The sequence below is a fragment of the Triticum dicoccoides genome, chromosome 1A (genome assembly GCF_002162155.2).
Source record: "Triticum dicoccoides isolate Atlit2015 ecotype Zavitan chromosome 1A, WEW_v2.0, whole genome shotgun sequence".
Lineage (NCBI taxonomy): Eukaryota > Viridiplantae > Streptophyta > Magnoliopsida > Poales > Poaceae > Triticum > Triticum dicoccoides.
Window position 1 is genome coordinate 6,890,259 of NC_041380.1, and position 14,082 is coordinate 6,904,340.

Below are 14,082 nucleotides of genomic sequence, written 5' to 3' on the forward strand. Positions count from 1 at the left end.
AAGCAGCTATGTACTCCGCTTCACATGTAGATCCCGCCACGACGCTTTGTTTAGAACTGCACCAACTGACAGCTCCACCGTTTAATGTAAACACGTATCCGGTTTGCGATTTAGAATCGTCCGTATCAGTGTCAAAGCTTGCATCAATGTAACCATTTACGATGAGCTCTTTGTCACCTCCATATATGAGAAACATATCCTTAGTCCTTTTCAGGTACTTCAGGATGTTCTTGACCGCTGTCCAGTGATCCACTCCTGGATTACTTTGGTACCTCCCTGCTAGACTTATAGCAAGGCACACATTGGGTCTGGTACACAGCATTGCATACATGATAGAGCCTATGGCTGAAGCATAGGGAACATCTTTCATCTTCTCTCTATCTTCTGCAGTGGTCGGGCATTGAGTCTTACTCAACTTCACACCTTGTAACACAGGCAAGAACCCTTTCTTTGCTTGATCCATTTTGAACTTCTTCAAAACTTTGTCAAGGTATGTGCTTTATGAAAGTCCAATTAAGCATTTTGATCTATCTATATAGATCTTAATGCCTAATTGTTGGGGAACGTAGCATAAATTCAAAATTTTCTACGCTACACCAAGATCAATCTATGGAGTAATCTAGCAATGAGGGAAGGAGAGTGCATCTACATACCCTTGTAGATCGCTAAGCGGAAGCATTCAAGTGAACGGGGTTGATGGAGTCGTACTCGTCGTGATCCAAATCACCGATGATCCTAGTGCCGAACGGACGGCACCTCCGCGTTCAACACACGTACAGCCCGGGGACGTATCCTCCTTCTTAATCCAGCAAGGGGAGAGGAGAAGTTGAGGGAAAACTCCGACAGCACGACGGCATGGTGGTGATGGAGCTCGTGGTTCTCCGGCAGGGCTTCGCCAAGCACTAGGGAGGAGGACGAGGTGTTGAAGGAGGGGGAGGGCTGCGCCAGGGGAAGGGTGCGGCTGCCCTCTCTTTCCCTCACTATATATAGGGTGAAGGGAGGAGGGGGAGGCGCCCTAGGGTTCCCTAGGGGAGGGGCGGCGGCCACAGGGGAAACCCTAAATGGGTTTGGGCGCCCCCACCCCCTAGGAAACTTGCCCCCCAAGCCGGGAGGGGCGGCTGCCCTAGGGGTGGCGCCCCCACCTCTCCTGGTTACGTGAGATGGGGTGGGAGGGGCGCTCAGCTCCTTAGTGGGCTGATGTGCCCTCTCCCCTTGGTCCATAAGGCCCCCCAACGCTTGCCGGTGCCTCCAAAACCCCTTTCAGACACGCTGGTCATCACCTGGTACCCCCGGAACAATTCCGCACTCCAATACCCTGCGTCCAATATACCGATCTTCACCTCCGGACCATTCCGGAGCTCCTCGTCATGTCCGGGATCTCATCCGGGACTCCGAACAACCTTCGGTAACCACATACTATTTCCCATAACAACTCTAGCGTCATCCAACCTTATGTGTGTAGACCCTACGGGTTCGGGAACCATGCAGACATGACCGAGACAACTCTCCGGCCAATAACCAATAGCGGGATCTGGATACCCATGTTGGCTCCCACATGCTCCACGATGATCTCATCAGATGAACCACGATGTCGAGGATTTAATCAATCCCGTATTCAATTCCCTTTGTCCAGCGGTATTGTACTTGCCCGAGATTCGATCGTTGGTATCCGATACCTTGTTCAATCTCGTTACCGGCAAGTCTCTTTACTCGTTCCGTAACACATCATCCCGTGATCAACTCCTTGGTCACATTGCGCATATGATGATGTCCTACCAAGTGGGCCCAGAGATACCTCTCCGTCACATGGAGTGACAAATCCCAGTCTTGATTCGTGCCAACCCAATAGACACTTTCGGAGATACCCGTAGTGTACCTTTATAGCCACCCAGTTATGTTGTGACGTTTTCACACCCAAAGCATTCCTACGGTATCCGGGAGTTGCACAATCTCATGGTCTAAGGAAATGATACTTGACACTAGAAAAGCTTTAGCATACAACTACACGATCTTTGTGCTAGGCTTAGGATTGGGTCTTGTCCATCACATCATTCTCCTAATGATGTGATCCCGTTATCAACGACATCCAATGTCCATGGTCAGGAAACAGTAAACATCTATTGATCAACGAGCTAGTCAACTAGAGGCTTACTAGGGACATGGTGTTGTCTATGTATCCACACATGTATATGAGTTTCCTATCAATACAATTATAGCATGGATAATAAACGATTATCATGAACAAGGAAATATAATAATAACCAATTTGTTATTGCCTCTAGAGCATATTTCCAACAGTCTCCCACTTGCACTAGAGTCAATAATCGAGTTCACATCGCCATATGATTAACACTCACAGGTCACATCGCCATGTGACCAACATCCAAAGAGTTTACTAGAGTCAATAATCTAGTTCACATCACTATGTGATTAACACTCAATGAGTTTTGGGTTTGATCATGTTGCTTGTGAGAGAGGTTTTAGTCAACGGGTCTGCAACATTCAGATCCGTATGAACTTCGCAAATCTCTATGCTATATTTGGAGCCATTTCAAATAACTGTTCTACTTGGAGCTATTCCAAATTGTTGCTCCATTATACGTATCCCGTATCTCTACTCAGAGCTATCCGGATAGGTGTTAAGCTTGCATCGACGTAACTCTTTATGTCAAACTCTTTATCACGTCCATAACCGAGAAACATATCCTTATTCCTCTAAGGATAATTTTGACCGCTATCTGGTGATCTACTCCTAGATCACCTTTGTACCCACTTGCCAAACATGTGGAAAGGCACACATCAGGTGCGGTACTTAGCATGGCATTCCGTATAGAGCCTATGACAAAAGCATAGGGGACGACCTTCGTCCTTCCTCTTTCTCCTGCCGTGGTCGAGCTTTAACTTCATACCTTACAACTCAGGCAAGAACTCCTTCTTTGACTGATCCATCTCGAACTCCTTCAAGATCATGTCAAGGTATGCGCTCATTTGAAAGTACCATTAAGTGTTTTGATCTATCCTTATAGATCTTGATGCTCAATGTTCAAGTAGCTTAATCCAGGTTTTCCATTGAAAAACACCTTTCAAATAACCCTATATGCTTTCCAGAAATTCCACATCATTTCGGATCAACAATATGTCATCCACATATACTTATCAGAAATGTCGTGGTGCTTCCACTCACTTTATTGTAAATACAAGTTTCTAACAAACTTTGTACAAACCCATAAACTTTGATTACTCCATCAAAGTGTATATTCCGACTCTGAGATGCTTGCTCTAGTCCATGGAAGGATCGCTGGAGCTAGCATACCTTTTAGCATCCTTGGGATAGACAAAACCTTTTTGATTGTATCACATACAACCTTTCCTTACGAAAACTGGTAAGGAAACTTGTTTTGACATCCATCTGCCAGATTTCATAAATGCAACTTATGCTAACATGATTCCGACGGACTTAATCATCGCTACGGGTGAGAAAATCTCATTGTAGTCAATTACTTGAACTTGTGAAAAAAAACTCTTCGCCACAAGTCGAGCTTCATAGACGGTGACATTGCTGTCCACGTCCGTTTTCTTCTTAAAATCCACATGTACCAAACAGCCTTACGACCATCAAGTAGTTCTTCCAAAGTCTACACTTTGTTTTCATACATGGATCCTCTCTCGGATTTTATGGCCTCGAGCCAATTTTTGGAATCCGGGCCCACCATCGCTTCTCCATTGCTCATAGGTTCATCGTTGTCCAACAACGTGACCTTTAAGACAGGGTTACCACTTAGAAGTTGTACACACCCTTGTCAACCTATGAGGTTCGATAGTAACTCGATCTGAAGCTCCATGATCATCATCATTAGCTTTCTCTTCAACTGACGCAGGTGCCACAGAAACATTTTTCCTGTGCTGCGCCACTCTCTGGTTGAAGTAAAGGTTCAACAACCTTATCAAGTTCTATCTTCCTCCCACTCAATTCTTTCGAGAGAAACTCTTTCTTGAGAAAGGACTTGATTCTAGAAACAATCCCTATTGCTTTCGGATCTGAGACAGGAGGTATACCCAACTGTTTTGGGTGTCCTATGAAGATGCATTTATCCGCTTTGGGTTCGAGCTTATCAGCCTGAAACTTTTTCACATAAGCGTCGCAGCCCCAAACCTTTAGAAAACGACAGCTTAGGTTTCTCTGAACCATAGTTCATATGGTGTTGACTCAAACGGAATTGCGTGGTGTCCTATTTAAAGTGAATGTGGTTGTCTCTAATGCCTAACCATAAACTATAGTGGTAATTCGATAAGAGACATCATGGTATGCATCATATCCAATAGGGTGCAGCTATGATGTTCGGACACACCATCACACTATGGTGTTCCAGGCTGTATCAGTTGTGAAACCATTTCCACAATGTCTTAATTCTGTGCCAAACTCGTAATTCAGATATTCATCTCTATGATCATATCATAGATATTTTATCCTCTTGTCACGATGATCTTTCAACTTCACTCTGAAATTACTTGAACCTTTCAATAATTCAGACTTGTGATTCATTAAGCAAATATACTTAGCATCTACTCAAATCATCTGTGAAGTAAGAATATAATGATATCCACTACATGCCTCAGCACTCATTGGACTGCACACATCAAGATGTATTACTTCCAACAAGTTGCTTTCTTGTTCCATCTTATTGAAAACGAGGCCTTTCAGTCATCTTGCTCATGTGGTATGATTTGCATGTCTCAAGTGATTCAAAATCAAGCGAGTCCAAAGATCCATCAACATGGAGCTTCTTCATGCGTTTTATACCATTGTGACTAAAATTGCAGCGCCACAAATATGTGGTACCATCATTACTATCTTATATATTTTGGCATGAACATGTGTATTACTACGATCGGGATTCAATAAACCATTCATTTTAGGTGTAAGACCATTGAAGATATTATTCAAATAAATAGAGTAACCATTATTCTCCTTAAATGAATAACCGTATTGCGATGGACATAATCTAATCATGTCCATGCTCAATGCAAACACCAAATAACAATTATTTAGGTTTAACACCAATCCCGATGGTAGACGGAGCGTGTGATGTTTGATCACATCAACCTTGGAAACTCTTCCAACACCTATCGTCATCTCACCTTTGGCTAGTCTCCGTTTATTCCGTAGCCTTTCATTTCGAGTTACCAACACTTAGCAACCGAACCGGTATCTAATACCCTGCTGCTACTAGGAGTACTAGTAAAGTACACATTTAATATAATGTATGTCCAATACATACATCTTTCAACCTTGCCAGCCTTCTGATCTACCAAGGATCTAGGGTGGTTCTGCTTCTGTGACTGTTCCCCTTATTATAGAAGCACTTAGTCTCGGGCTTGGGTTCAACTTTGGGTTTGTTCACTAGAGCAGCAACTGACTTGTCGTTTCATGAAGTATCCCTTTCTTGCCCTTGCCCTTCTTGAAACTAGTGGTTTTACTAACCATCAACAATTGATGCTCCTATTTGATTTCTACTTTCACAGTGTCGCGAATAGCTCAAGGATCATCATATCTATCCCTGATATGTTATAGTTCATCACGAAGCTCTAGTAGCTTGGTGGCAGTGACTTTGGAGAACCATCACTATCTCATCTGGAAGATCAACTCGCACTCGATTCAAGCGATTGTAGTACTCATACAATCTGAGCACATGCTCAACGATTGAGATTTTCTCCTTAGCTTGCAGGCTTAAGAAACTTGTGAGAGGTCTCATACCTCTTGACGTGGGCACCAGCCTGAAATCCCAATCTCAGTCCTTGGAACATCTCATATGTTCTGCGATGTTTCAAAAACGTCTTTGGTGCCTCAATTCTAAACCATTTAGCATTACGCATTGAACTATCATGTAGTCATCAAAACGTGTATGTCAGATGTTCGCAACATCCACAACCGATGCTCGAGGTTCAGCTCACTGAGCGGTGCATTAAGGACATAAACTTTCTGTGCAGCAATGAGAACAATCCTCAGTTTACGGACCCAGTCCGCATAATTGCTACTATCAACTTTCAACTAAATTTTCTCTAGGAACATATCTAAAATAGTAGAACTAAAGCGTAAGCTTCGACATAATTTGCAAGGTTCTTTTGACTATGTTCATGATAATTGAGTTCATCTGATGAACTCCCACTCAGATAGACATCCCTCTAGTCATCTAAGTGATACATGATCCGAATCAACTAGGCCGTGTCCGATCATCACGTGAGACGGACTAGTCATCATCGATGAACATCTCATGTTGATCGCATCTTCTATACGACTCATGTTCGACCTTTCGGTCCTCCGTGTTCCGAGGCCATGTCTGTACATGCTAGGCTCGTCAAGTCAACCTAAGTGTTTTTGCTGTGTAAATCTGGGTTACACCCGTTGTATGCAAACGTAAGAATCTATCACACCCGATCATCACGTGGTGCTTCGAAACGACGAACCTTCGCAACGGTGCACAGTTAGGGAGAACACTTTCTTGAAATTATTGCGAGGGATCATCTTATTTAAGCTACCGTCGTTCTAAGAAAATAAGATGTAAAAACATGATAAACATCACATGCAATCAAATAGTGACATGATATGGCCATCATCACTTCGCTCCTTTTGATCTCCATCTTTGGGGCTCCATGATCATCATCGTCACCGGCATGACACCATGATCTCCATCATCGTGTCTTCATGAAGTTGTCTCGCCAACTATTACTTCTACTACTATGGCTAACGGTTAGCAATAAAGTAAAGTAATTACATGACGTTTATGTTGACACGCAGGTCATAAATAAATTAAGACAACTCCTATGGCTCCTGCCGGTTGTCATACTCATCGACATGCAAGTCGTGATTCCTATTACAAGAACATGATCATCTCATACATCACATATATCATTCATCACATCCTTTTTGGCCATATCACATCACAAAACACTTGCTGCAAAAACAAGTTAGATGCCCTCTAATTGTTGTTTCAAGTTTTTACGTGGCTGCTATAGGTTTCTAGCAAGAACGTTTCTTACCTACGCCAAAACCACAACGTGGATTGCCAATTTCTATTTACCCTTCATAAGGACCCTGTTCATCGAATCCGATCTGACTAAAGTGGGAGAGACAGACACCCGCACTACAAGAAACCTGTTAATCCATGACGAATTTCTCATGACATTTTCGGAAACTTTCATGGATGGGCCGGTACACCCCCGCAAGCCCGCCAAAGCCCTCTAAAGCCCGACTAACCGTTTCCCATATAAAAACCTAACCCTAACAACCTCCTCGTCGGCACCCTCTCTCCCCCGCAGCGCACTCCCATTCCCCCTCATCTCACTGCGCCGCCACCCACCCCCGTTCGCCTCCCTCATCTCACAGCACCGCCACCCACCCCCGTTCGCCTCCCTCATCAAAAGCTCGCCGCCGGCCCCCCACCTCCCCTCCTCTCACCTCGCAGCATCGACAGCTGCCAGATCTACCGAATCCCCAACCCATCCAACCCTCTCGCAACCCATCTCTCTCTCACGTGCGACCCCTCATGTCGCGACCAGCGCCCGTCGATTCCGGCGGGTCTCCAACCCTCTGTCGTCCAATCTGGCTGGATGCCGCTCTCGGTGGCCGACGCTCGCCCGCAACCCCTAGCCCGTGGCTAGGGTTTCGGCTGTAGCGCCACGTCCGTCGCCGACGTGTCTCCAGCGGCCCCTTTCCATCGCATGCTACGCCCCTCACACCGTCTTCGCCTCCTGGATGGCTGCCCCTACTCGATGTGCTCGCCTGTGTTGGGCTGGCGGCGCAAATTCTGTTCTATTCCCAACCCATCAGTTCCTGCTATCTTGCTGCTGCAATAACTGAATTTTTTGGCTGCTAATATGATTTTAACAATTTCGCTACAATATCATCAGCTTATCTAGTGATTTGGAAAATTTTGCTAATGCAATAGTCTGAAGAAAAACCTATGTTCTCAATTGTACAGGAACTTTGCTGCCATCTCATCTGGTTGGGCTGTGTCATGGGAAGGGAAGAGGGCCATATCATGGAGCAGCTGCAATGGCATGCAGGAGAGGAGGGCCGACCCCTACGCCACTGAAGGTCTCTCTCTGTTCTGTTAATGAGCTAGGAGAATCATCAGCCAACTTAAAAAAATATGAGCATATTCATTTGATTAATCGATCTCTTTTGATCCCACAAGTTGGACCATACTAGACATGAAGGAGATCTAGAAAATTGTGCCTTTTCATTTGATGCTTGCTTGTATTCACACACTGGATGGTCATGTGAAGAATTTTACGTTTGTTTGTCAAATATTGCCTGCAGGTCATGTGTATAAAATGTTTACCCAAGTTGTCGATGCCACCATCTGTCCTTTTTAGTTAAGTTAATCGACACACATTCCTTCAGCGGATGCATTCATGATTAAGCTTTTTTCTTTTGGATTTTTGGTTTTGATTCATGTCAAATCAAATGAAAATATGCAATTGGTGCAAGTATATTACTGCCACTCTTATTAGGCATATACTTTGTTCTAATCAAATTTGATAGGATTAATGTGACACGCTACCCGTATTCAGTGTAGAGGACTAGCTGGCCTGGTCTCCTTAGCTAGTTGTTATCATGCACCTTCTACTGTACTTAATCTGCTGTTAATTGTTGGTTTGATTTTTGTTACTCCCTTTTATCTTCTAAATCAGATGCAATTAATCTCTTTTATCTTCCGAACTAGATGCAAGTACTGCCACTCGGTGTTCCTCCTCTACAACCATTGTGTGGACTAACAAAGCAGAGGAAACATGGGATGCATGTGACAGGATGGAACAAATAAAATGAATAGATAAATCATTAATTCGAACAAATTCATTTATGCAATATAAACTATCATAAAGATACACGAGGATAAACTAACTGACAAGATCAGATTATTCACTGAATATCTCTCACTAGTAGAAAACAGGGCTATGGTCCAGGCCGGCTCAGCCCATTAGTCCCGGTTCAGTCTAGAACCGGGACCAATGTGGGCATTGGTTCCGGTTCGTGAGCCCAGGCGGCCGGCTGGGCCACGTGGGCCATTGGTCCCGGTTCGTCTGGTCCTTTTGGTCCTGGTTGGTGGGACGAACTGGGACCAATGGGCCTCGCTCCTGGCCCACCACCATTGGTCCCGGTTGGTGGCTTGAACCGGGACCAAAGGCTCCCCTTTAGTCCCGGTTCATGTCATCAACCGGGACCAATGAGGTGCCTATATATACCCTCGCCCGCGAGCAGAGCACTCCAGTGCTCTGTTTTTCCCAGGCCGGCGAGGGGAGGGGTTTGTGGTGCTCTAGCTCACCTCCTATGCACATGAGGTGTTCGATGGAATGCCCGAGCCACACTACTTAAGCTTTCTCCTCTCGAAGCTCGACCTCCAAGCTCCATTTTCCTCGAGATTTGTCTAGATTTAGCGGTCCGTCACGCCCCGTCCCCGTCTTCACCGCGGTCGATCACCCACGCCAATCTCATCACCGACACCACCGTGGTGAGCCTCTTGTTCTTATCTTCTTTCTGAAAGGAAAAATATTCTTACTTGTATGTTTAGATAGATACTTGTATCATTTTCTTACATTTATTATTGCATCTTATATAGTGCGATGGTTTTGTTATCCGCCCCCGTCGGCCCTCGTCCTGTCTATGATTCGGATTTGGTATGTATATTATCTTTATAACTATTGGTTCATTTATTGTTTATGAAAATTATGCCGACCAACGTGACATAGATTTTATTTATCTAGGATGTATGTGAATCAGAAATGCCAACCGACCATATTGTCGAGAGGTTAAATTTAGTTGAAGAAGAAAACAATTTGTTGAAGGAAAAAATAAAAAAAATTGAGGAGGAGAAGATGATATTGGAGTTGCATGTTGCGGATGTCGTCGATGATCACAAGATCAAGATGGATGCAATGCGCTTGAAGATTAGAAAGATTAGAAAATATGCCATTCATATCGAGGCTTGGTATCATTATGCCGTTGGATCAATTGTTACCTTGGTTGCGATTATGATCGCATTTGTTTTCGCATTGAAATGTTTTACATAGTTTCAATGTATGGTTTAATTAATTAGATGCTCTGGAGAGCTATATGTTATTAGATGAGAAGTATGTATGCACTTTGGTTTTAATGTGATGATGAACTTCTATTAATTTGGACACTTAATTATATAAAATCCATGCAGAAGAACCGGCAATGGATGTACGGTGACAGACACACCCGCGAGTACATTAAGGGCGTGCATGAGTTTCTCGATGCGGCTGAGGAAAACAAGAAGAATGGTTTTATGTGTTGTCCATGCATTGAATGTGGGAATACGAGGTCTTACTCTAACCGGAAAATCCTTCACTCCCACCTGCTTTACAAGGGTTTCATGCCACACTATAATGTTTGGACGAGGCACGGAGAAATAGGGGTTATGATGGAAGACGGTGAAGAAGAAGAGTACGATGACAACTATGTGCCCCCTGAATACGGTGATGCTGCAACGGGGGGAGCTGGTGAAGATCAAGAGGAACCAGACGATATGCCCAATGATGCTGCCACGGGTGAAGCTGCTGAAGATCAAGAGGAACCAGACGATGTGCCCGATGATGATGATCTCTGCCGGGTCATTGTCGATGCAAGGACGCAATGCATTAGTCAAAAGGAGAAGCTGAAGTTCGATCGCATGTTAGAGGATCACAAAAAAGGGTTATACCCCAATTGCGAAGATGGCAACACAAAGCTCGGTACCGTACTGGAATTGTTGCAGTGGAAGGCAGAGAATGCTGTGGCTGACAAAGGATTTGAGAAGCTACTGAAAATATTGAAGAAGAAGCTTCCAAAGGATAACGAATTGCCCGACAGTACATAGGCAACAAAGAAGGTCGTATGCCCTCTAGGATTGGAGGTGGAGAAGATACATGCATGCCCTAATGACTGCATCGTCTACCGTGGTGCATACAAGGATCTGAACGCATGCCCGGTATGCGGTGCGTTGCGGTATAAGATCAGACGAGATGACCCTGGTGATGTTGACGGCGAGCCCCTCAGGAAGAGGGTTCCTGCGAAGTTGATGTGGTATGCTCCTATAATACCACGGTTGAAACGTCTATTCAGAAACGAAGAGCATGCCAAGTTGATGCGATGGCACAGTGAGAAACGAAAGAAAGATGGGAAGTTGAGAGCACCCGCTGACTGGTCGCAGTGGAGAAAAATCGAGAGAAAGTACTGGGATGAGTTTGCAAAGGACCCAAGGAATGTATGGTTTGCTTTAAGCGCGGATGGCATTAATCCTTTCAGGGAGCAAAGCAGCAATCACAGCACCTGGCCCGTGACTCTATGTATGTATAACCTTCCTCCTTGGATGTGCATGAAGCGGAAGTTCATTATGATGTCAGTTCTCATCCAAGGCCCTAAGCAACCCGGCAACGAAATTGATGTGTACCTAAGGCCATTAGTTGAAGAACTTTTACAGCTGTGGAATGGAAACGGTGTACGTACGTGGGATGAGCATAGACAGGAGGAATTTAACCTTAAGTTGTTGCTGTTCGTGACCATCAACGATTGGCCCGCTCTCAGTAACCTTTCAGGACAGACAAACAAAGGATACCACGCATGCACGCACTGTTTAGATGACACTGAAAGTATATACCTGGACAAATGCAGGAAGAATGTGTACCTGGGCCATCGTCGATTTCTTCCGACCAACCATCAATGTCGAAAGAAAGGCAAGCATTTCAAAGGCGAGGCAGATCACCGGAAGAAGCCCGCCATGCGCACTGGTGATCACGTGCTTGCTATGGTCAATGATTTGCACTACGTAATCTTTGGAAAGGGTCCCTGTGGACTAGCTGTTCCGAATGACGCTGAGGGACACGCACCCATGTGGAAGAAGAAATCTATATTTTGGGACCTACCCTACTGGAAAGACCTAGAGGTCCGCTCCTCAATCAACGTGATGCACGTGACGAAGAACCTTTGCGTGAACCTGCTAGGCTTCTTGGGCGTGTATGGGAAGACAAAAGATACACCTGAGGCACGGGAGGACCTGCACGTTTGCACGAAAAAGACGGCATGCCTCCGAAGCAGTATAAAGGTCCTGCCAGCTACGCTCTTACGAAAGAAGAGAAATAAATCTTCTTTGAATGTCTGCTTAGTATGAAGGTCACGACTGGCTTCTCGTCGAATATAAAGGGAATAATAAATATGCTAGAGAAAAAGTTTCAGAACCTAAAGTGTCATGACTACCACGTGATTATGACGCAACTGCTTCCGGTTGCATTGAGGGGGCTTCTACCGGAAAACGTCCGATTAGCCATTGTGAAGCTATGTGCATTCCTCAATGCAATCTCTCAGAAGGTGATTGATCCAGAAATCATACCAAGTCTAAGGAGTGATGTGGCGCAATCTCTTGTCAGTTTCGAGCTGGTGTTCCCACCATCCTTCTTCAATATCATGACGCACGTCCTAGTTCATCTAGTCAACGAGATTGTCATCCCTGGGGCCCGTATTTCTACACAATATGTTCCCCTTTGAGAGGTTCATGGGAGTCCTAAAGAAATATGCCCGTAACCGCGCTAGGCCAGAAGGAAGCATCTCCATGGGCCATCAAACAGAGGATGTTATCGGGTTTTGTGTTGACTTCATTCCTGGCCTTAACAAGATAGGTCTCCCTAAATCGCGGTATGAGGGGAGACTGACTGGAAAAGGCACTCTTGGAAGAGACTCAATAATATGCAGGGACGGATATTCTTGGTCTCAAGCACACTACACAGTTCTACAGAACTCTACCTTGGTGACCCCGTATGTCGATGAACACAAGAACAGTCTGCGCTCCAAACACCCGGAGCAATGCGACGACTGGATTACATTTGAACACATCAGGACTTTCAGCAGTTGGTTGGAAACACGTCTCAAAGGTGACAACACTGTTTGTGATGAGTTGTACTTGTTGTCCAGGGGACCATCTTTGACTGTATTGACTTACCAAGGATACGATATAAATGGGAATACATTTTACACGATCGCCCAAGACCAAAAGAGCACCAACCAAAACAGCGGTGTCCGCTTTGATGCAGCAACCGAGAGCGGAAAGGACACATATTATGGTTACATAGTGGACATATGGGAACTTGACTGCGGACCTGATTTTAAGGTCCCTTTGTTTAAGTGCAAATGGGTCAATCTGTTAGGCGGCGGGGTACAGGTAGACCCACAGTACGGAATGACAATAGTGGATCTGAAAAATCTTGGGTACACTGACGAACCGTTCGTCCTAGCCAATGATGTGGCACAGGTTATCTATGCGAAGGACATGTCTACCAAACCGAGAAAAAGAAAAGATAAGGAAGCGAATACATCATACGATGAGCCAAAGCGCCACATAGTTCTTTCAGGAAAAAGGGACATCCTGGGAGTGGACGGCAAGACAGACATGTCTGAAGATTATGAAAAGTTTCATGAAATTCCTCCCTTCAATGTCAAGGCTGACCCAAGCATCCTGATAAACAATGAAGATTATCCATGGTTACGGTGCAATAAGCAAATGACACAAGCGAAGAAAAAGTGAAGACTTTCTCCCGCAACTATTATGATGATACCATGCCAAATTTGTAACAGATGAACATGCTACCATTGTCCGTTTTGTACATGCACATGCTATGTGGGTGAATTATGATACCATCCCAACTTTCAACTTTTTCAGAGTTCATTTGAAATGCTTTCATGTCTTATGGTTTGAAACTTTGATACTTCGAAAGTGATTGTCCATTTTGTACACGAAGTGCATCAAGTTTTTGTCGTAACCCTCTCTACTTTTTGGAACATGCTATGTGGGTGAAATGATGATACCATGCCAACTTTCAACCTTTTCAGAGTTCATTTTGAAATGCTTTCCAATTTCAGAGTCATTTAGCTCAAAGAATGAATTAATAGCAAACAGAATAAACTACAAAACTTTTATGAAAATAAAAACAATCAATTAAAATATTATGTTATGATCAACTAAAATAAAACTATAATATTCTTCAATAGCAAAAAGAATATAATTTTTGTGACCTAAAATCAAACTATAA